Source organism: Vigna angularis, chromosome 7 (assembly GCF_016808095.1).
Source record: "Vigna angularis cultivar LongXiaoDou No.4 chromosome 7, ASM1680809v1, whole genome shotgun sequence".
Classification (NCBI taxonomy): Eukaryota; Viridiplantae; Streptophyta; class Magnoliopsida; order Fabales; family Fabaceae; genus Vigna; species Vigna angularis.
The window spans coordinates 27,681,032-27,705,167 of NC_068976.1; the positions used below are offsets into that span (position 1 = coordinate 27,681,032).

A 24,136-nucleotide genomic window follows, 5' to 3' on the forward strand; every position below is an offset into this window, starting at 1 on the left:
AATTTTGATATCTAGGCTTAGAGTTGTGGTTCAATTGTTGGGCCTTTGAAGTTATATTGTAATAACTCTATTCTGACATTTATGGTTAATAGAAGTGGAAGTCAAAGTAAACACATTGATAACACTCTAAATTTACATATTTTTTTCTGTTAAAAATCATTTCTTAGATTTCTTTAGTTTTTAATTTCTTAGATTTAGGTTAGTTTTATGTTTTTCTCTTAATTCTTTAGTTTTATAAAATTCTAGTTAAAAATAAGTTTTTAGATGTAATTTTTAGTTTTTGTTAATTAGTAGGAAAATAATAATTTTTTAGAATATCTTTAATAAAAAATAAATCTTTCTTTTTAATTGTTAGATTTTATTTTATTTTCTTTAATTTGATTGTTTTTTTGGTGCAGATATGAAATAAATTGGGCTTCTATGCTGACTGGACTGGCACTGAGTCGCTGAAATTGGGTGCTACAAGTAAAAATTTGAATGTTGCTGCTGCATTGGAGAATTGGGCCACTTGAGCTGCCACTGCATTAGGCTGAAAGTGAATTGGGTGCATGGGCTGATTTCAATTAAGTGGAACGATGTCGTTTTGGAGAGACTGAAGATGTTGTTGCAACTTCCTCTTTTCTGCAGACAAGGTAGAATCAAAGTTCAAGAACTTCAGGGCCCAATAAGCTTTGTGCTCCATCTCCACCGGTAAATGACAAGATTTGCCATAGACTAGTTGAAAGGGAGTCATCCCAACAGGTGTTTTCATTGCAGTCCTGTAAGCCCACAGAGCATCATCCAGCTTTAATGACCAATCCTTCCTGGAAGAAGAAACAGTTTTCTCCAGAATCCTCTTGATTTCTCTATTTGATACTTCCGCTTGCCCATTGGTTTGAGGATGATATGGGGAAGCAACTTTATGTTTCACCTCATAGTGTTTTAGTATCTTTTCAAGCTGATAGTTGCAGAAATGTGATCCTCCATCGCTGATAAGAATTCTTGGCACCCCAAATCTTGAGAATATATTTTTCCTCAAGAATTTAATCACAGTGGTTGCATCATTCTTCTGACATGCTACTGCTTCCACCCATTTGCTAACATAGTCTACTGCAACCAGAATATACTCATTATTATAAGATGAAGGTAGGGGACCGACAAAATCAATACCCCAGCAATCAAAAACCTCAACTTCCAGGATGCTTTGTATTGGCATTTCATGCCTTCTTGAGATAGTGCCCACTCTTTGACATTTATCACAACGCTTGGCGTGGGCATAAGCATCCTTGAATATAGTAGGCCAGTAAAATCCAGATTGGAGGACTTTTGCAGCTGTTCTTTCACCATTGAAGTGTCCTCCATAGGGTGAATTATGGCAATGCCACAAGATTCCTGCTGATTCTTCTTCAGTAACACACCGCCTCAAGAGATTGTCAGCTCCTAGTTTGAATAAATAGGGGTCATCCTAAACAAACTGCTTAGCATCATTTAAGAATTTCTTCTTTTGTTGCCATGAAAGATCATCTGGAAGGATTCCCGCAGCTTTGAAATTAGCTATGTCCGCAAACCATGGCCTCTGTTGGATGTGCAAGACAGTTTCATCAGAAAAGGATTCCCGGATCTCTTCTTCTTTACTTGTAACTTCATCATTGATGAGCCGGGACAGATGATCAGCAATTACATTTTCACTGCCTTTCTTGTCATGAATGTGCACGTCAAACTCTTGTAGTAAGAGCACCCATCTGATCAAGCGCGGTTTGGAATCAGGTTTGGTGAGCAAGTACTTGATGGCAGCATGATCAGTGTATATAATCACCTTAGACCCAATGAGGTAGGGCCTAAATTTCTCTAATGCATACACTATGGCAAGAAACTCCTTTTCTGTGGTTGCATAATTTAGTTGTGCTCCATTCAAGACTTTGCTTGCATAATAGATTGTGTGGAACACTTTCTCTCTTCTCTGTCCAAGCACTGCACCAATAGCATAGTCACTAGCATCACACATTAATTCAAAATCTTTGTTCCAATCAGGAGATATGATCACCGGAGCGGAAATTAGCTTGGCTTTCAATGCTTCAAATGCCTTCAAGCATTCCTCATTCAGTTCAAATGGTGTATCTTTTACAAGGAGATTGCTTAAGGGCTTAGCAATCTTGGAGAAATCTTGAATGAATCTTCTATAAAAGCCAGCATGCCCAAGAAAGCTTCGAATTCCTTTCACATTAGTTGGTGGTGGAAGCTTTTCAATGACTTCCACTTTAGCTATGTCCACTTCAATTCCTTTGGAAGAAATTTTATGCCCCAAAACAATCCCTTCCGTTACCATGAAGTGACATTTCTCCCAGTTAAGAATGAGGTTGGTTTGGATGCATCTCTTCAACACTGTTTCCAAATTGGCCAGACATAGGTCAAATGAGCTTCCAAACACTGAGAAGTCGTCCATGAAGACTTCTATACATTTCTCCACAAGATCGGAGAATATAGCTTGCATGCATCTTTGAAAGGTGGCAGGGGCGTTGCAAAGTCCAAAAGGCATCTTTCTATAAGCGAATATACCGAAGGGGCACGTGAATGCGGTCTTTTCTTGATCTTTTGGATCGACAGCTATTTGATTATAGCCAGAATAACCGTCCAAAAAGCAGTAGAAAGCTTGCCTTGCTAATCTCTCCAGCATTTGATCCATAAAGGGGAGTGGAAAATGGTCTTTTCGTGTGGCCTTATTTAACTTCCGGTAGTCAATGCACATTCTCCAACCAGTGACAGTTCGTGTAGGTATAAGCTCATTTTTCTCATTACATATAACTGTCATGCCGCCCTTCTTCGGGACCACTTGCACAGGACTTACCCATGTGCTATCAGAGATAGGATAAATGATCCCTGCCTCAAGAAGCTTGAGAACCTCTTTCCTCACCTCCTCTTTCATGATTGGGTTTAGCCTTCTTTGAGGTTGAGTTGCTGGTTTAAAATCATCTTCCATAAAAATGCGGTGCATGCAATAGGTTGGACTTATCCCCTTTAAATCAGAGATAGACCATCCTACAGCTCCTTTGTTTCTTTTCAGCACTTCGATCAACTTTTTCTCTTCAGCAGATGATAAGGAGCTGCTGATAATCACAGGCTTGTTGTTACCCTCATCTAGAAAAACATACTTTAAATGAGAGGGTAAAATTTTTAGTTCAAGCTTCTTCTCTTCCATCATGACATCAGTCTTTATATCTTCGATCTGTACCTCATGAGATGGGATCTCCTTCAGCACATCCAAATCTGTTAAACGTTCTTCAATCATTCTCTCTTCTTCTTCATTGAGAGATTCACGTGCATCTATGAGTGTTTTTATCAGCGGGGACGACACATGTATCTCCCTTTCTACCGTTATGCAGGCTTCCTCAAGCACATCAACTTGAAAACAAGCTCCCTCATCAGTGGGGTGAGACATTGCTTCAAAAACATTGAAATTCACCTCTTCATCTTCCACCCTCACCTTGAGCTTACCATCATCAACATCGATGAGTACTCTTGCCGTCTTCATGAATGGCCTTCCAAGGATGAGTGGTACCTCCACATCCGCCTCCATTTCCATGATAACGAAATCCACTGGAAACACAAATTTATCTACTCGTACAAGAACATCCTCCACTACACCAAGTGGATACTTGATGGATCTATCTGCCAATTGTAGGCTCATCCGAGTAGGTTTGAGTTCAAGCTCTCCAATTTTCTCAAATAAAGAGAAAGGCATCAAATTGATGCTTGCACCCAAATCGATCAATGCTTTTCCAATAGCTAGCTTACCTATAGTGCAGGGAATGATGAAGCTACCAGGATCCTTGAATTTAGGAGGGAGGAGCTTCTGGATAATGGCACTGCAGTTACCTTGAACTTCAATGGTCTCTTCCTCAATGTATTTCCTCGTTTTAGTGAGGAGTTCCTTCATGAATTTTGCATAGGCCGGCATTTGTTGTAGTGCTTCTGAGAATGGTATTTTTATCTCCAATTGCTTGAAGATATCCATGAACCGTCCGAACTGCTTTTCTTTATCCTTTCTTGTGTATATTTGTGGATAGGGAAGGGGCCTCTCAACTTCTTTTTCTTTTCTTTTTCTTCTCTCATCCTCTTCTTCTTTTTCTTTCTCTCCACTAACACTATTCTCATTTTCTTTTCTCTCATTCTCTTCTTCTTTTCTATTCTCACTCTTTGTCTCATTTTCATCTTTTCTTTCATCACTTTCTTCTGAGTTCTTTTTCTCTCCACTCACTAACAACTTACCACTTCTTGTAGTGATTGCCTTGCACTCCTCCTTTGGGTTGGTTTCAGTATTAGCTCCAAAACTCTTATCAGGTTTTTCTTCTAGCTTTTTGGCCAGTTGGCCAACTTGTATCTCCAAATTCCTTATGGATGCTTCCGTGCTTTTGTGATTGGAGATGGATACTTGCATGAATTGTTGAAGAGTGTCCTCCAATTTAGAGGTCCTGTCTGATAAAGAGGGGTGTGGTTGGTATTGTTGTTGAGGTGGTCTGTTCGAAGGTCCAGCTTGTCCTTGGCCCATGCTTGGGTGCGGTCTCCATCCTTGATTAAAGTGATTGTTACAGTTTTGATTACCCATATAGTTCACGTCTTCTTGGGTATTGACCTGCATAGCACAATGACCATTAGCATGTTCTCCACCACACAATTCACACCCTTGATGTTGGGCTTGTGAAACATTCTGGAGTTCTTTTGGCAATTGAGAGAGTTTGTTCATGAGCGCTTCAAGCTGTTGGGTCATTATCTTGTTTTGGGCTAATAGAGCGTCCTGAGATTGTAGTTGAAAAACGCCTTTTTGCTGAGCCCTTTCATTCTGCAATTCACTGTCATTTGCAGCCATGTTTTCTATTAGCTCATGAGCTTCTTCTGGTGTCTTCCAACGGATATTTCCTCCAGCTGAGGCATCTAACATCAATTTGGTTTGGGATCTCAATCCTCCCAAAAACATGTTGAGAACGGTAGGTTCATCAAAACCATGAGTGGGTGTCTTTCTCAGTAGCCCTTTGAATCTGTCCCAGGCTTGACTCAAAGTCTCATTAACATCCTGCTGAAAAGATGAAATCTCCTGTTTCCCTTTGTTAACCTTGGACTGTGGAAAGAATTTGTTGAGGAATTTTGCCACAACATCCTCCCAAGTAGTGAAACTATTTTCAGGGAAAGAGTTTAGCCACATCTTCGCATTACCTCCCAAGGAGAATGGAAATAAGCTGAGTCTTATTGCCTCATCTGGCACTTGATGGATCTTTACAGTGTTGCAAATTTCCAAGAAAGTTGCCAAATGATTATAAGGATTCTCGTGTGATAGGCCATTGAATTGATTACTCTGCACCAGATGGATGAGAGCAGGCTTCATTTCCATGTTCACAGCATTTACCCGTGGTCGAGCAATACTATTAAAGTGGAGCGGTCCTGCGAAAGTAGAGTAATCTTCCAAGGTGCGCCTTGCTTGTCTATCACCATTGCCATTCATATCATCACCCATATCCCCCATTTCCTGATTAGCTGTGGAAGAGTTTGGTTGCTCAGAGATTACAGGTGCGGGAGAAATGTCTCTCGAAGTTCTGTTTTCTCTCCTTCTTCGGCTATTGTTTCTTCTTGCTGTCTTTTCAACTTCAGGATCCAATAGAAGAGGTTCAACTGATGGTGTGCTTCTAGTACGAATTTTTCTCTGCATTCACTAGAAACAACAATACTAGAGCACAAGATTAACTTTAAGATCACTAAAACAAATTTATTCACAGTATAAAGAATATAAGAATAAAGCCTAAGTTGGTTAAGAATTACACAACAGTAAAGTATTAACACCGAGTCCCCGGCAACGGCGCCAAAAACTTGTTAACTTTCTGGCAAGTGTACCAAATCGTTCTAAGTAATAAACCGGTAAGACCGGATATCGTTTCCCAAGAGACTCGTGTAATACTTTAAGACCGTATAATAAGTTAACTAACTTAGACTAAGAATAACATCATTTTGGTATGATTCAAGTGTAATAAAATTTACATTCATAAATATGTGATAAAATGAACGTCTTAGAGGCTAAAAGATTGAAAATGGTTAATGGATGATGAAACAATATGGATGAGATGTTGGAGAATGATTGTAATTACTACGCTATCATGCAAATGCACATTACTACTTCATCAATTGATTGCGTTTGTCAACCTTCCTACTATACTTAGACCCAATTCCTTGGTAGAAAAAGCCTAGACTCACTTTTGCAGTCCCAATTCCTTGGTAACCTAGAAAGTTCATCTGCATTACAATTAGAGGTTTATGACAACTAAAGGATCAAGCTCCATTCCTAGATACAATCTCCTATAGGTGTTAATTCCAGTTCAAGATCCACACAATACTTTCCAATATCTAGCAAATCTTAGAATCATGCTATGGTTGATCAAGTCACAACAAGCTTTAAGAGAAGGAAATTAAACACTCACAATCAAATGAAAGAAGCTTAAATTCATTAAACTCAAGTGCATTTACATGAAAGTTTCGTAACTACATCATTCCCCAACAAATTGAAATTAGTTCTCCATAGTCATGGAGAACTTGAGCTTACAATGGAGAAAAATGGAAGAATGGAGATCCAAGGAGGAAGGATGGAGAGTTTCCACTGCCCAAAACCAGCTCCCTTAGGTCCGAAAATGGTGTTCCAAGCTTCAGCCGCCAAGATCATGCCACCCTCAGTTACAGAATGCTTTAAATAGATCTAGGGTTCCAGGTCAGCAGAGGTCGCGCCCGGGCGCCCCTCCTCAGTCGCGCCCAGGCGCGAAGCTCTCGCAGAAGGTCGCGCCCGGGCGCCCTCTTGGTCGCGCCCAGGCGCGGAGCTCTCGCAGATTGTCGCGCCCAGGCGCCCTTTTGGTCGCGCCCAGGCGCGGAGCTCGCGCAGATGGTCGCGCCCAGGCGCCCTTTTGGTCGCGCCCGGGCGCGAGGCTTGCGCAGAAAATGAATCCTGCCTCCTTCTTCTTGGGCTCTTAGGCGTGAACTTCCTTTCCTGCTCCATCAGATCCTGCTTTTGAATCCTTTTCTTGCTCCCATTCTTGGTAAATACAGTACTTCTCTAACAGCTTGCAATTCTCCTACAAATTTGAGGAATTAATGATGAAAACTTGTATGTAACGCTTAAGCTGGACTTATTCGCAAACTTAGATAAAAAGGGAGGATTAAACATGTTTCAAGCTTAAAAAGGGTAGATTTGGTACAAGAATTGGTTCAAAGATAATGGTAAAAATTACCGTTATCAATATTGATGAGGTTCAAATTCATTTTAATGCTTTTGATCTAGTTAAAGTTGAACCCATAAAACCTGCCATTGATACTGCTGTTTTGATGCCTGCACACACTCACATTTTAGATTCATTCTTTCACGCAGAACACATTGATATACCTGATGTTGTTTATGATGTGTGCACTGAGCCTGATCACAGTTTTGATGATAATTCTGTGCAATGTGCTGACTCAATTGATTCCGTTGTTGTTGCTGAAGACAATTTTTATGAGTCAATACAGGTTTATTCTAACCTTGAAACTCCCACTGCCACATCTGAATTTCCTATGCCATTTGATGCATTTGATTGTATTTGCTTAGATCTTATAGAGCCTGTTGTTAACACTGCTGAACTTATTGACTCTAAGGTTATTAAAGCAACATTTGAAATTGAGCATATTGATGTGTCTATTGCTGTTAAAGAGTTATACACTGATTTTGACACTATTTCAATTGATGGTAGCTGTGCAGAATGTGATGTTGTGGCCACTGAATCCTCTCATACTAGTGAGGTTGTCTTTGATGAATTAGTCCAGGTTAACTCTGAATTTGATATTGCTACTGGTATAGCTGAAATGCACACTGTTTCCAATATCTTGCATGCTTTACCTGATTTTCCTGATACTTCTAAGCATTTTAAACTGCTAGACACAATCTTTGTTGTGCATCATACAAACACACCTACTGATGGGTGTTCTGACTTGAATGCATATGCTCTTGATGATCTGTTGAATGATTATGCTCTTACCTCTGACAATTATGCAAAGTTTGATGATTTAATTGTGCATATTCACCTTGATCTGGATGTTGCAAATGATACATTTAGTGCAGGCACTGATCTTGAGGAGGCTGTGTATACTGAAGAGAAAAAGGAAGTCCTAGTTGATGCAGAAGAGGATGCCAATACTGCTCAAGGATGGAACACACAGAGTCAATATCTGAGGACTAAGGATTCTGCTGTTATTGCTGACATACTTAATGCAGAATTGAAAGAAGCTGCTGATTTGAAAGAGGACAAAAGCACTGAAACATTTTTTCTGGATGAAGGGGGCATAGCTAATTCTGCAGGGAGCTGGAAAGAGCTAATGCATATCTTGGATGACCATGGAGAAACACCAAAAACAATAAGCCATTTCTTTACATTCTCTTTAATTGTAGTTATAGATTTTTTTCTAATAGCTTGCATCGTAATAGATAGTATAGTAAATAATGTGATAGAAAATATGCTCTTTTATATAAAAATTAAAAAAATTAATTTTGATCTCTGGCCCATTTGAACATGTTTTCCTTTTCTTTTAGCCTTATAGTTTTAGGTTTTAGCTTTTCAGTTTTGTTCTGTACATTTCTTGTTCAAATTTGTGTTTGTTCAATTCAATTTTTTGTATAATTCTGATTTGTTTGATCTGTATATACTTGTTGCTGTTTTAGAACTTTACCCACTCACACATTGAGGGCAATGTGCCTCTTAAGTGTGGGGGTGGGAAGGTATAGGTTGGTTTAAATTTTTTGTTTTGATGTATATAGCTTTAATAGCATCTGTTTTTGAGTAAAATAGGGGTAAATTTTTTATTTCTGAGCTGTTTTTCTTTGACTTAGGTCTGGTTTAGTTTTAAATACCTAGAGTAGTTTCCCATTCTTGTTTTAGCCTGTAAATACCTATTTTTGTTACTAATCTGTTTTAGTTTAGTTTTTAGCTTTGTTGTTAATAGTTCTTTAGGTTTTTACAGTTCATTCATTTTCTGGTTTATGTTGTTTTAGCTTAGGATCTTTTACTGTTTTTTAATCTGTTTTAGAACTTCTTTTAGATCCCTTTTCTTTTCTTCTTTCTATTATTTTCTCTTCCTTATGTTAGTTACTTGTTCTGTTTTAAGCTCTTGATTCGTTTCATGCTTTGCTTCAAGTTTTAATTAGGATTTTCTTCATAATTAGGTTCTATTTTCTTTCTGCTACTGTTTTTAAAATTTTTCTGAATCTGTTTAGCTTTCTTTTTGTCAATTCTCTATTCTGGTTATATTGCATATGTCAGGTAGCTTATATGAATAGTTTAGGTTTATCTTCTGTCAATATATTAGGTAGTTTAGGACTGACTCCAGGTTCCTTTTATTTCTCTAACCTTTGTTTCTATTCTTTTAGATTCTGTTTTATGCTTATCTTCATTCTTTGGTGATGTCATTCAAATTTTAGCTTTATTTCCTTAGATTAGAATTGTCAATAGTAGACTTAGCTTTGGATTTGGGTAGAAGTAGTTCTAGCATTAATTTTTACAGTCTTTAGTTCATTTCAATTCAGTAATTGTTACATAGGATGAGTAGCAAGTCAGTTTTAACAAATTTTAAACCCTTGAGAGATTTTGGGCCAGTTTTTGTCTTTCTTGTGTGATAACATGCATGTTTAATTTTCATTCTGATTTTGCATTGATTCTTTATTATGTGCTCGCTCTTGGTAACTTTAAATATGATATAGGCATCCTTCATTTTTCCAGTTTAGCTTATCCATTTCATTCCTTACCATTGCACCTTATATTGAGCCTTAGCCTCTTTTCTTTGTTTTCCATCCATTTCAAGCCATTTCCCCCAACCAATCATTCCTTAGAGACTTGTGAGATGTAGGGAGAAGTCTAAAACTTGGTGAGTGCATGAAAAAGAGTGAGGCCAGAAGTGAAAAAGAAAAGAAAAAAAATGTGTTGAAAACAAAAATCTGGTTTGGTTGAAAAAGAAAGAAACAGGTCTGGAAATGAGAAAAATCAGAAAAAGAAATTGAAAAAGAGACCTGAAATGAATGAAATAGAAAGAGAACCAGAGAAAAAGAAAGAAAAAAATCATCTGGCCAAAGTCTGAGAAAAAAAGTATGTCCTGAGTTCTAGTTTTATCCCTTTTTCTTCACATTTCTCTACTCATTTCAGTTCCCATTCTTTTCTGTGTTTCCATTTCATTCCATGAACATTACAAGCCAATTAAAGACCTATTGATTTAGAGAAGCCTTGAGTCAAGCACTGTCATTTAGAGTCTTTTCAAAGTTGTGAATGGTAGTTGGCATGACATGATGGAGTGAAACAGGATTGTCCCTAAACACTTGAGTGATTTGAGTGCATACACTACACCCTGTGAGGTTGAGACTGACTGCTACTTGTTCATATGTTTGCTTTGCTGAGATAGATTGGATTAAGCTGTTATAATGCTTGCTGGAATTGCTGAAGTTTGAATCTTAAGTTGAGAATTCTTTTGGTGCAGTTCTGATTTGATGAAATAGCTAGAATTGGTTTGATTTTGCAGGTTTGAATAAGCTGAAATAGGATTTAGAAGTTTCTTGTTATGTGTTTAGACTTTTCCTTTGTAGATTGAGTCTTTCTTATTCCTTTTCTTTTTAGTTTGTCCCTGCCCGGAGGACAGTTGTCTAAGTGTGGGGGTGTGATAACACTCTAGATTTACATATTTTTTTCTGTTAAAAATCATTTCTTAGATTTCTTTAGTTTTTAATTTCTTAGATTTAGGTTAGTTTTATGTTTTTCTCTTAATTCTTTAGTTTTATAAAATTCTAGTTAAAAATAAGTTTTTAGATGTAATTTTTAGTTTTTGTTAATTAGTAGGAAAATAATAATTTTTTAGAATATCTTTAATAAAAAATAAATATTTCTTTTTAATTGTTAGATTTTATTTTCTTTTCTTTAATTTGATTGTTTTTTTGGTGCAGATATGAAATAAATTGGGCTTCTATGCTGACTGGACTGGCACTGAGTCGCTGAAATTGGGTGCTACAAGTAAAAATTTGAATGTTGCTGCTGCATTGGAGAATTGGGCCATTTGAGCTGCCACTGCATTAGGCTGAAAGTGAATTGGGTGCATGGGCTGATTTCAATTAAGTGGAACGATGTCGTTTTGGAGAGACTGAAGATGTTGTTGCAGGGGTCTTTACTTTTGTGATTTCATTTGGCAGAAAACGCTCTTGAAAGTGAGGGCATGTGCTGGGCAGAGAGAAGTGAGACGAGAAAGGAAGAAGAGGAGCGCGGCACTCTGACCATAGCTGACCGGAGAAGCTGACTGGCGAGCAAATGGAGCTGACTGGAGATGCCACGTGGAGGGCGAAGATTGAAGCGTCCAAGTGAAGCGAGGTTCCCCTCTCCTAATTTTTCCTCTTTCTCTTTTCGTTCTCCAACCCTATATAAAGGGGGTTTTCACCATGTAAATAGAGAGATAGAGAACACTTCTTCACACACTTTTTACCCTTTCAGTTTACAGTTCTCCGTTCTAGAGTTTAGGGTTTTATTCGCTTTTCTTAGAGTAGAGATATTGTTCGTGATTCTGGATTTCGCTGATGAGATTCATGGAACTGTGACAATCCGTGAGCTCCTCATTTAGTGATGTCTGGTATAATGTGTGTAATTTTCCTTTTTCATATTAATAAAATTCGATTTCGTGTTTTGCTTTTATTCTTGTTTGTTGTATTGAGATTGTTCTGTGTTCTTGATTTCTGCCATTGTTATGTTTTGAGAAAATGATTTGGATTCTGATTCTCTACAATTTTATGATTTCTTTCGGAATTAAATGTCTCCATAGTGAGCATTTTTCATCGAGATGTCTTCTCGAGACAGAGAAAAGTCCAATGCATAAAAATTGATTCAAATTTGTGTTTCTTGAATTTGTTTGTGAATTTTAGATTGATGAATAGGCTAATGAACCTTGATTGGAAAAATGAGTGGAAAGAGTCAAATTAAAGTTCTGAAATATGAACTAGAATACCCTGGATTGGGATTCACATTATCATGATGTCTTCTTGAGAACTCTAAGCACTCTTTTATTCATATCAATGTACATTCACCTATGAAATCAATTTTGTCTTTGCTTTTGATAGTGATAGTTGAAGTTCAGTTTGAGTTTTGATGTTCCAGTTGTTTACTTTGAGTATTTTAGAATTTATGATCTGCTTTACTTCTGTTTCAGCCTTTACATTCTTGTTGATATGATGCTTTTCAATCTTGAGTTTTAAGTTCTTTTCAATTTGGTTTTATTTCTGATTTTGTTCCAGTTTTAGTATATAGGTTTTGTTTTGGATATAAATAGGTTTAATCTCTTCATTACTTTAGCTTAGATTTTATTTCTTTATTTTCTTCCTTCTTTTATTTTAAAACAGATTATAGTTTCGCTTTTCTTAATTTTTTAATTTCTGTGTTTTCATTTTAAATGTCCCCACCTGTTTAGTAGTAGTTAGTAAGTAAATAATTAGTAAATAAATACAAGACTTAACTCTACATTTTAAAACTTAATTTTGTTGAGTCCTAGGATTGATATTCTGGTTGCCTTATGCTACATTAGTGGGGACCAGATTTTGTTCTGATTTTAGGCGACAAAAATCAGTTTAACACACATAATTAAATATCTAGTCCTAAAAGAATATGTTAAAGAAAAGAAAGTGGTCATTGAGCATGTTAGTATTGAGTTAATGCTTATCAATCCTTTAACTAAAGGCATGCCATTAAAATTTTTTAAGGATCATTTAATGAAAATTGGACCTACTTCCATGTCTAACAATCATTAATTTTACTTTCATAAAACTCATATTTCGTTATTCTCCTTTGTTTTGCACATATTTGTTTATTTTGAGAAATTTCATTTTATTTGACTCAGAATAAACATATGATTTATTCATTATATTTAGGAGTCTTTGATGAGAAATTTGATATATTGTTATGCATGGGAAATAATACTCAAATTTAGAAGACCTATCACCATGGTTCTTGTATTTAGTTTCTTATATTGATTGATAATGGGATAAATGGACAAAGTGAGAGAGTGTTAGCGACTTCCCAAATATGTAGAATAATATGGGATAATGGGATATTCAAGTTGAATAAATTATTTCCATAAATATGATTAATTTCTTCAATCAATTTTCAGAGTTGTTGCATGGATTTTGATATTGTATTCTCATAAAATCTACAACCCTTTATTAAAGAAATTACTCCATGAAGGGCAAAACTTTAGGAATTTCATAGATGCTTCATGCTTTAGGTAAGAAAATATTATCTCTTCTATAGTATACTACACAATTAGAGTTTAAAGGAGTGAGGATTTGAAACACAAAATCACATTAAAGGGTTCTCGTGGCAATGGTAATGTAGAGGCCTTAAGCCTAGAGAAAGATGAGTGTAGAGACAAAGGAGAGACATAAGGAAGATAGAGAAAAGATATGGAAAGAAAATAAGGTTTGACACTCTTATACCTTGTCCTTTTTGAGGATAAAATTGACCCCAACAATACTATGGTATGATTTTGCTTTCTATTGGGGGAAGATGCAAAGCAAACCAAAAGTATTATGATGTCCCTTTCAAAAGGCTATATCAGCCATATTAGGTCAAGGGAACTTAGTAGCATGTCTCATTCCTACGTTCTTCTCTCCATGTCTTTTCTTCGTTAGAGTTGATTATGATTTTTGAGTCATAATGTGAGAGCTTGTTGGTGCTTAGAGTCTATTTAAGGAATGTCTACTTGAGAGGAAGCTTTGGTGAGCTAGTAGCAGTGTTGTGTTCTTGGTAGAAAATGAGTTTGAAAGGCAAGGGAACCTAGCAATGGTTGTTTAGCGCTTCAATGTTTTGTTTGGTGAAAAGTGATGACAATGTTATGAACAACATGTTGATATGTTGTATGAATGATAATATTTACCCTATTAGATAGTTTTAAGTATTATGAAGATAAAGGAATGTATATTGGTATGTTAAGAACATGATGATATGTTAAGCACATAGTGGTTCCTATATGTATTGTTTGCAAGATGTTTTTGTGTGGATGAGACAAACCTAGTTTGTGGTTGCCACCATGTGGTGCATTGTTGAATATGGGATTCTAATGGTCAACTATGGGTGATTCCAATTAAAACCTGTTAAGGTAGGATTATGAGGGGAATACCAGAGGGAAATAGAATGGGTGAGTCTAAAATTGTGAGGAAGAAGCATGTGGTTTGGAGTTGCTTGGTTGGGGAGGACTCAATGAGTAAAACCAAACTAAACACCTTATGGTTAAATGAGGGGTCTATTAGACAATTAATAGTCTAATATGGCACCGAACAAGGTACCTAGCAGATGACCTCGGGCTATTGAACGACTCGAGCTGTTAGACGACCTTGGCTAGTAGAAAACTCGGGCTATTATAAACGACTTGACTATTAGACAACTTTTCCTTGTAGATGACTTAGGCTATTAGATGACCCAGTTCTATTAAACGACCTTGGGTATTAAACAAGTGGCAATCCAGTGAGGTACCAGACGAGGTGCTCATTACATGATGGTAGAGACAATTTTGAACTCCTTCCATAAAGGTACAAAGCCATTTGTGTATGTGTAGACTAGAGGTTGATTTGTGTTGGATAGTCCAAAAACTACCTAGGTGCTTGAGCAAGAGGCTGCAGAGTAAGGTTTGTGACAGTTACAGATATACAATGATTGTTGCTGAGCAAAGTAGAGCTTGAACCTTATGCTAAAATGATACTTGTGTGAGGTATGATATGTATACTATGATGACTGCATTAATGGGTGTTCTAAGGGTGATAACCCCCTATAAGGTGGTAAATGAGCAAATTGAATAGGGGCAGATAAGAGAGCTATCTTCACTTGTGTAGGCACACAATATCATCAAGAGAAAGGTGAATATGGTGTGAGAATTGTAGGAGGTCTTTATAGTAGGAGTTTGCACATGAAAAAAAGGTGGATACAAGTTTGACCACATGGGTTGGGTAAAGTAGGTCCTCCCAATAGGGATCTGACATTGCTAAATGACAACATCCTAGGAAAATTTTTCGTGTAAATGAGGTGTGCTTGTGACAAGTGAAAGATTCTTGGTGGATTCACTTGGTCCTAGTCTTTCGAAAGCGAGTCTTATGTGCATATAAAGTATGCATGTTATGAGTATGTCTGTCACATGAGGTGTATCAGGATGGCTCTTAAACGCTAGAGAACCCTTATTTTCCCTCAACCTTCTACTGAGTCTCTTGGAATAGCTAGAGCCATGGAGTGACACACTCCTTTGCCTCTCATTCCTGTGTGTTGAGAAGTTGAGTTAACCTGTGAGGGAGTTGTAGAGTGAGCTGGTGGTTTCCACTCTAGCTTCAAGTTAGGTGCGAACTACCTTGGTGTGCATGACATGTCTAGTCTCACTAGTGCAAAACGAAGAAAAGAACGCGAGTAATACGTCTCGGTTTCCAAAAAACCGAAGCATATGTAAAAGCGGTGGTATTTTTGAAATTTAAACAAACTTATAGGCCTTGGTTCCTCTTGAACCGAGGCATAAAGTTCAAATTACCACGGTTAATGGTCAAACCAAGGCGTAATGTTCTGTTGTTTCCCACCTACCTCTGAGTCTTCCACTGACAACTTTTTGAGATTGACCTACAACATCGGTTCCGATTAGACCCGAGGCAGTAGGGTGAGTATATGCATCGAGTTTAGTAAGAACTGAGGCAATATCGGTTTTTCATATCCAACCTCTCCTTCATCTTCGCCGCTCCGTTACCGCTGCCGTTACAGGGTCACCGCGTCGTTGGCGCCTCTACAGTGTTGTCGCGTTGCCTCGCCGCCGTCGGGAGCCACCACCACCTCGTCGTGTGCGACGGTTGCGAGCGCGACTTCCACCTCGCCTGCGAGTGCATCGCCTCTAGAGTGAAGAGCAAGCGGTGGCCGTTGGGAATGAACCAGGTACTCGATAACAGCTCCTAGGGTTCTAATCCAGATCCCAAATCCCCAATTTTAGTGTTGTTATCCCCTTTCTCAGATCTACATTGCTTCAACTGTTATCCCCTTTCTCTCCCTTTTTTTTTGGGTTTCTCAGATCATCTGGTGTTGTTCGTGGACTGCCTGGTGCCGCCCGTGCCAATGGTGGAGCCGATGGCCTAACACCCTATCCAGCCCACTCCCGAGCCCTCAACCCCTGTGGATGAAGCTGCGGCGGGACCGTTCGGCTCTGCTTTGGAGGCCGAGGACGACAGCGTCGACGACAACGCGTTGTTGTTGCACTTGGCAATTTTTAGAGACCGATCATCGTGTGATTTTTTGAATATATTCTTTTCTCATAACTTTTATGTGCAGTTTGAAGCATGCTTCTACCATTGATATTCTGGTATTTGACAAGTTAATCCATCTGGAAATTTCATTTGGAAGCTATTCTGGAAATTTCATTTGGAAGCTATTCTGGAAATTTCATTTGGAAGCTAATGAAAGGAAGAACATTGGTCTGAGATAGAAAGAAGTAAGCAAGGAGGTTGGACAAAATTAGTGTAGATTTAGATATTTGGAGACCCCTTAGATCCTATAGAGGAGTTGGAACTACTGGAGTTGAGGTAGGGGAGCTAATCTATTAATACATTGTAATGCTTTGCCGTAATGGTTGATATATGTGGACTACTTTGTTTGGCTTGTAATTATGTTTTACCTCATGAAATTTGTTGAAATGCATATCTTGACTTTGAACTAGACGATGTTGGTCGAATGATGAATTGGTGAAAGAATAAAGATCTTGATATGTTGCATACTGCATGTTTTCTCTGAAGATTGTTGTGTGGCTATAATAACTCCCTGCTAGTTCTGATAGAAAGTGAAGTAAATGGCCTTCCTCGGGTGTCCCAACACGTGTGAAGTTCCATATAAAGATGGAGATTTTAATGGAGAGCTTTCAACTCTTAATTTGACTTTTATTCCAATGTTATTAATTGTGGATGCATTAGAAAAGGATAATGTCGTTATGGTATGGTGGATTCAACTGTACAATTATGTGTATACTTCAAGTGGTTTGTTGGCAGCTGGAGTGCTAGTTTTTATAGGTGTAGGTAATAATTTTCCAGGTACAGAGAACGGATTGTTGCTATCAAAGTTCTGCATCGTGGGAGTACTTTAGAAGAAAGAGTTTCACGGGAGAATCGTTTTGCTCGCGAATGATATATCAGCATATCTTTAAATGTTATAACTGTATGTGTTTTGTATCGTTTGTTTCATTGAAGACTTATCTATGTATAGTGTAAAGTGTATATTATGGTCTTTTGATCTTTATGCTACTGTAGGACTAATAGATGCCTATTTCTGAAGATAAGGCATTTCTTTGTTTCTTCCAGTTTATTGGAGCTTGTAAGGATCCTCTGATGGTTATTGTTACAGAGATGTTGCTTGGTTTGTCACTACGAAGATATTTATATGCCCTAAACAATTAGAGCTTTATGTGGCTATAAAGTTTGCCCTTGATATTGCTCTGGCCATGGATTGGTTACATGCCAATGGAATCATACACAGAGATCTGAAGCCTGGTAGGTACCCTTTAATTTAAAACATGTTACTCTTGGTACAATAGAGTGTTAGTCAAAAGAAAATTTCTTTCTTATTTAAAAATTAGAATACAAACACGACTTCTTACTGATGTCTTGGTTAACAAATTAGTGATATGTTTTGTCTATTTACTAGGTTGAATTTTATTTTCAGTAGAATCCTTTAATTTATTACGGGCCTGTAATTTTTTCTTGTCCCTTCAATGGTCAAAATCTTATCTTTTATTATCTCACTCCTTAGTTATTAGCATTTAATGGAATTGGAAAGTTGCCAGTATTACGTCAGGGAATCATTAGGTATAATAAATAATAGTTTGATTTGATATTTGATTATTAAATTTATTTTATTGGTTAATTTTTTTTTATTAAATTTTCTAAGATACTGCCTCGATTCAAAAGAGAACCGAGGCCAAAAGTCCTTCAAAAAATAGGGGGCAAAATCCTACTGCCTCGGTCAATTATTTTTAAGGGTTTACGACCTCGGTTCAAACTAGAACCGAGGCAATAGACCTATTTATTTTTACTTATTTTTTTTGCTTTACTGCTTCGGGTTTTTTGAACCGAGGCCAAAAGTCCAAACTTTTTACCTCACTTGAATATACCTCGGTTCTGTAACCGCGATCATAAACCCAAAACAACCAAGACAATATCCCTTGGTTGTACTAGTGTCTCTTTGTCAATTGAATGTAAAAATTGCTTTTCTTAATGGTGATTTATAGGGAGAAATTTATATGAAGCAACCTTTAAGTTTTGTTGCTTAAGAGGAGTCTTCTGGATTAATATGTCTCCCCACAAATCTTTGTATGGCCTCAAGCGATCTCCTAGGACTTGATTTTGACAAATTTAGCATTGTTGTTAAAGAATTTGGTATGACTTACAATGAGGTTTGTCATTCAATATTTTAGAGTCAGTTAAGTGTTCTTGTATCTACATAGTAGTATATGTTGATGATATTGTACTTACGGACAATGGTCACCACGAAATCTTAAAGTATGTTGACACACTCATGAATCTCAATACCAAATTCCCACCTTATAAGGGGGTCCACTATCAAATTTTGAGAAGTACAAAATATTAGTTGGAAAACTAAACTATCTTACATCTACTCTTCTCGACATTTCCTTTGTAGTTAGTGTGGTGAGTGAATTTCTTAATTCTTCGTGTGTAGATCATTGAAATATTGTCAGCATATTAAAGTGCATTAAAGGTTCTCTTGGAAAATGTTTGTTGTAAATAAAATAATTACACTAAAGTTGTATGTTATTCAAATGCCAATTAGGTAAACACTCCTTCTAATAAGAGATTCACTTCCAAATATTTATTTTTTGTTTGTGATAATTTGATCTCTTGGAAGAGGAAAAAATAAAATGCTATAATAAGATCTACTGCGGAAATAAAATATAGAACTATGACCTCATCTACTTGTGAGCTTATTTGGCTTAAACAACTAATTAAATGATTGTAAATTTGGAGAGGTCACTCAAACTTAAATGACACACATTTATATGCAACAATTAAATTGTTCTTCATGTTAGCTCAAATCCCATCTTTCATGAAAGGACCATATTGAGATTAATTATCATTCTATTCAAGAAAATATGGTGTTTGAAGAAATTAACATTGAGTTTGTTAATTTTAATAATTAACTAGTAGATATATTCACTAAATTATTAGTGCAACTTATAATTGATTATATTTGAAAGAGTAGATACAATTTATATGCATCGTGTGAGGGGAGTCTTAGATGTAAGACTCATCTCTTTGTATTTATTTATTTATTTATAAATGCATAACTCCATATATGATCTACACACATCACGGATTTATCTTATGCCTCTCTCTTATTCTAAACACAAAGCATTTGTCATGAATTAAAAACTTCATAATAAATAGAATTTCACTCAAGATGGTAATTGAAGGCATAGTAATTTTGGCTGCCGAAAAAAGAAAATAGTAATTTTGGATAAAAGTAAGACATGAGATTATCAGAATGTTACCCATAATTCGAGAGTATTCTGGGCAATCCTCTATGATCTGTTCAACATGATCTTTTAACTGAAATCCACGGTGAATCTCTTTGAAGTTTGGCAAACTTGTGAGTGTTATATTTCTCAGGTTTTGTAGCAGAACTTGTTCGCTATCTTTGTCCCTCCCCACTTTATCGTCCATATCAGCTTCACATTCGAAAGAAAAACACTTCTCTATTTGATAACATTCTTGTATTCTCAAAATTTTTAGACTGGGAAAATGGCCAGCCTCAAAATTATGAAAAAGGAATTTCAACAAGTTGCACTTTTTAACTTTGATCTGCTCCAGTTTAGGGAAGCACACTTGTTGGGAACAAGTAAATAGACTTTTGAGTTCTTGTGCATCCCCTGAATCAAATATTTGCTCCAATTCCTCACAATTGAGTATTTCTAGTTTTCTCAACACTGGTAAGCTTCTAATAATGGCAGAGGAGAAGATGGATTTCAATTTTGGACATCTATCCACATGTAAAAATTGAAGCAGTTGGAGGCTTAGAAAATTTGTGGGGCTTTTCCATATGAATTTGAGTTGTGGTAGATCCAGCAATTCCAGAGTAGATAACCTTAAGGGTAGTTCTCTATTGGTCCCAAGTTCTCCTATTTGGAATTGAAAAATGCATTTTACTCCAAGATGAGAAAATATAAGCTTTGTGAATTTGAGGGCAGCTTCATCTAGCAGTTTCTTCTACATACAACACAATTCATTGTTAATTACTCTGCTACGTGTGATAATCCAATTTAATGGAATTTTCAATATAAAGAAAGAATGCTATAGTCATCAAAAAAGAAAATAACTAACACCACAAAAATTAGTGTAAGATGAAACAAGGTTTACTAGCCATTTCTATTGCTATAGTTTGTATACATTTCTCGTTAGAACTTATCTTAAAATTATTTGAACTTTTAAGTCCAATTACATAAGGAATTAATATCATTTTTAATCCAAAATCTTAAGATAATGAGTTAACGGATCTTTATCTTTATAATATATTCTATTTTTTCATTTTTATAAATGTAAAACTTAAATTCACTTGTAATTCTAACAATTAAATATAATAACTACCTAGTAATTAAAAAAGAAACAAAATTCTAGTTTACGAAGTACTTGCATCTTCAAAAAAAAAAGTTAGACATGTTCAATTATGGTATTATATTTAATAAATTCCTAAGTTGTTTTGACCATTTTGTGTATAATATATAAAATCTGAAGCATGAATTACAGTGTTGACATCTTAACAATTTAGACTTCTGAAACATCAATTTTAAATAACATATTACCATTTCAGTTGTGCCTTGGTGGTATAGACCTGAAGCAATCGCCATCTTCCTCAAAGAAGAGTTAGACAATGTTGAACATTCAGTGCATTGTAACTCTTTCAAATTTGGTAAACGTGGATGACAATAAGAAGGCCAAACGTCAACCAGGTTAGGTAAGGAAACTAACAAGAGAACTTCCAAATTAAGCAAATCTGGATACTCATGGTACATTGAAAGATGATGTTCCTTTTCAGTGCCAAATACATACTTCAACTTGTCACAATTTTTAGTGATCAGCCTTTCCAAACTTGGTAGCCTTCCAAAACACACATGGAATATATATTTCAACTTGTCACATCCTGCAATCTCAATAATCCTTAATTTTGGGAGCATCAAAGATGTATGATCTTGAGTACCAACATAATCATTCCCTTCTGCTGGAATTATGTGCATCAATTCACTGCATTCATATATTTGCAGAACCTCCAGCAGCTTCAGAGTTTGGACAATGAATGGCATGAAGAGACTTGTTATTCTTAACTCCTTAAGACTGCATAGCTTTGAGTTCCTAGTGAAGGATATGTTGTATAATTTCTCACAATGATATATGAGTAGCTCTTGTAAATTTTCTAGAGAGCATTGCGAAGAGCTATCACCAAACACTTGAGTTTGGGCAAAGGATGGAATGAAGAGAGAAGTTAGCATTGGGCAACTTTGAATTTTCAAGACCTTTAGACTGCATAGATTTGAGTTCCTTGGGAAGGATATGTTGTATAATTGGTTACAACTATCAATGCTCAACTCTTCTAATTTTTCTAAAGAGCATTGTGAAGAAGGGTCATGAAACACTTCTCGAAGGCCATGCATCTGATGCAACCTTACGGTACATAGGTTGGAAAATACAGTTTTGGTATGAAGCATATCAACATTGTTGTTTGTAAAAGTTCCATCAAAGAGGAATTCAATATCAAGACAGTGTTCAAGGATTAGGGCAACAATCTGATTCATGCCTTGTGAACGCATGGATGGGATTACATTTTTGTAACCTCCCTCAATGTACTTCAAATGAAGGTACACTGCCCTCAGAAAGAGATCCTTAATTGGTAATGACATGAAAGTTTGAGTAGAGGCATTGAAACCTTCTATGCACAGAGCTCTAGATGGTCTATGTTTTTCCAAAATGTCAGCATGTATGTAATATGGAAATGATTCAGAGTGATATTGTATTATAACATACCTCTGCAATCTCGAGAAAGAGACATCATGTGGAAACTCCTCTTTTGATGGAAACAAATACAAATACAATTCCTCTAGCCTCAAACATCTTCCTATAACTTCATAAGCATTATTTTTCTCAATCAAACAACCGTACAAATCTAGGAGTTTCAATTTCTGTAATGCTACTACTCCATTAGGCAATTCTTTGAAAGAAGAGCCACGCAAGTCAAGAATCTCAAGTGCTTCTAGACTTTCCAAAACTGAGATGTCACCTAATTTATAACCTCTCAAGCTAAGAGTATTGAGATTTTTTAATGACTCGATTGATTGCGATAGTGGTGAAGTGTACCATGATGGAGTTTCTGTCTCCAAAGGCAACTTCCCACCTATATTCAAATTTTAAGAATGCCAGTAGTTTAAGCATTTTCAACCTTTCAATAAAAGCATTTGATATTGTAAAGCCAACCTGTGGAGAATGAAGCAAGAGAATTTCAAGTGATGGACAATTCCATTCATAGTTGAGAAGTTCACCATTTTTCATATCCCATAAGGCTATTACATTCTTATCTTTCGTGATTTCATCATCTACCAACACTCTCGGATCCACTGCAGTACATGTCAAAATTGCTTGACCACTTTCAGCTGCAATCCATAAGGCTACATCACGGATCGAGTCACGCATTTTCACCTTTTCTTTTTCTTTGACATATGCCAACATATAAGAATTCTTAAGGATGTTAATAGCTGCACGCATCACCCTCCTTTCTTTCTCAATTCTTCCAAATCGAAATAAATCTTCCAAATCAATTTCATGATTCTTTGGAAATATTGAACACAACAATAATAAGGATTTGGCTAATTGGTTTGTCAAATTATCATAACTTACTTTAAGACAAACTTGATGACTTGTTAAGCCTTTTAGAGAACTAAGTTGTTCGGGATTTTGTAGTCTTAACCCTGCTGACTCAAACTCTTCAATGGTTTTATCTTTTAGCGTGCTTCCTAACGTCACAATTGCAGTAGACAATCCGTTACATTGAAGAACGATTCTTCTTGCACAATATGTCAAAGCTTCTGGGGAGTCATTACTTATGTTTGCATGGAAGGTGAACAAAGTCCAAGCTTCCCCGTTAGTCAAGGGATTAAGTTCAATTATATTTTGACATTTCATACAAGTGCATACTTCTCTACTCCCAGTTGTTAGGAATATGCAACAAGCTTTACTGTTTTCATCAAATGGAATACCTAAAGCTTCAAAGTTTAGCTTTTCCCATACATCATCCAAGATTACAAGAGTTCTACCTTTCCTTAATCTTTCTGATAGTCTCTGTGCTCTACCTATTTCCGATGCTTCCTTTAACTCAACGCTCCATTGATCAGAAATCTGATCTTGAATACTTATTATATTTAGAGGTTGCGACACTGTTGCCAAGACAACCTTCTCAAAGAGTTTCATCTCGAGTCAATTCCAATCGTATTTTGGCATTTGAAAGATTGGGAGCAAAGTCGTTGAAACCACACAAGTATTGAGTATGATGTAAAATTGAATGCACTGCATATTCTGCAATATTTGCTGCGATGAAGATAAAAAAATCCTCCATTTGAATTGACTTGGTCCCTAAACATGAATGAATTCATCAATTTCTCATTAGCTACGAAATAGTAGTGTTTGTATACTGGAAAATGAATATGCAGTCAAAGGAAAAAAAAATGGCATGCAAACCTAATAATTTATTTAGCTATTTGTCTGTCCCTAATATATATATATTTTATTTTATTGTTCAAAACACTGTTCAATAATTTTTGAGATCAGATACAAAATAAACTAATGTCGTATTTACAAACCTAATTGGAAAAAGGAAAAATATCATAAAAGTTATAATTGAACCTTGAAAATAAGTATGTCATGCAAACAAGTAAAGGATTCAACTATTATCAAGTTGAACTACCTCTAATTTAGTGTCTGTGAGAGTCTAGGAATTTCAATTTCCATAGTTTATATTTTATTTTAAATAATTTTTTTTCCATTGACATATTAATTCATTAGCTTGTATAAGCAAATATTATA

At 36.3% G+C, this 24,136-nt stretch overlaps 1 pseudogene; it reads right to left on the reverse strand.

Annotated features, from left to right (window-relative positions):
• Positions 1-19,381: 19,381 nt before the first annotated feature.
• On the reverse strand, positions 19,382-23,535 carry LOC108336631 (disease resistance protein RPS2-like; annotated as a pseudogene).
• Positions 23,536-24,136: the final 601 nt, after the last annotated feature.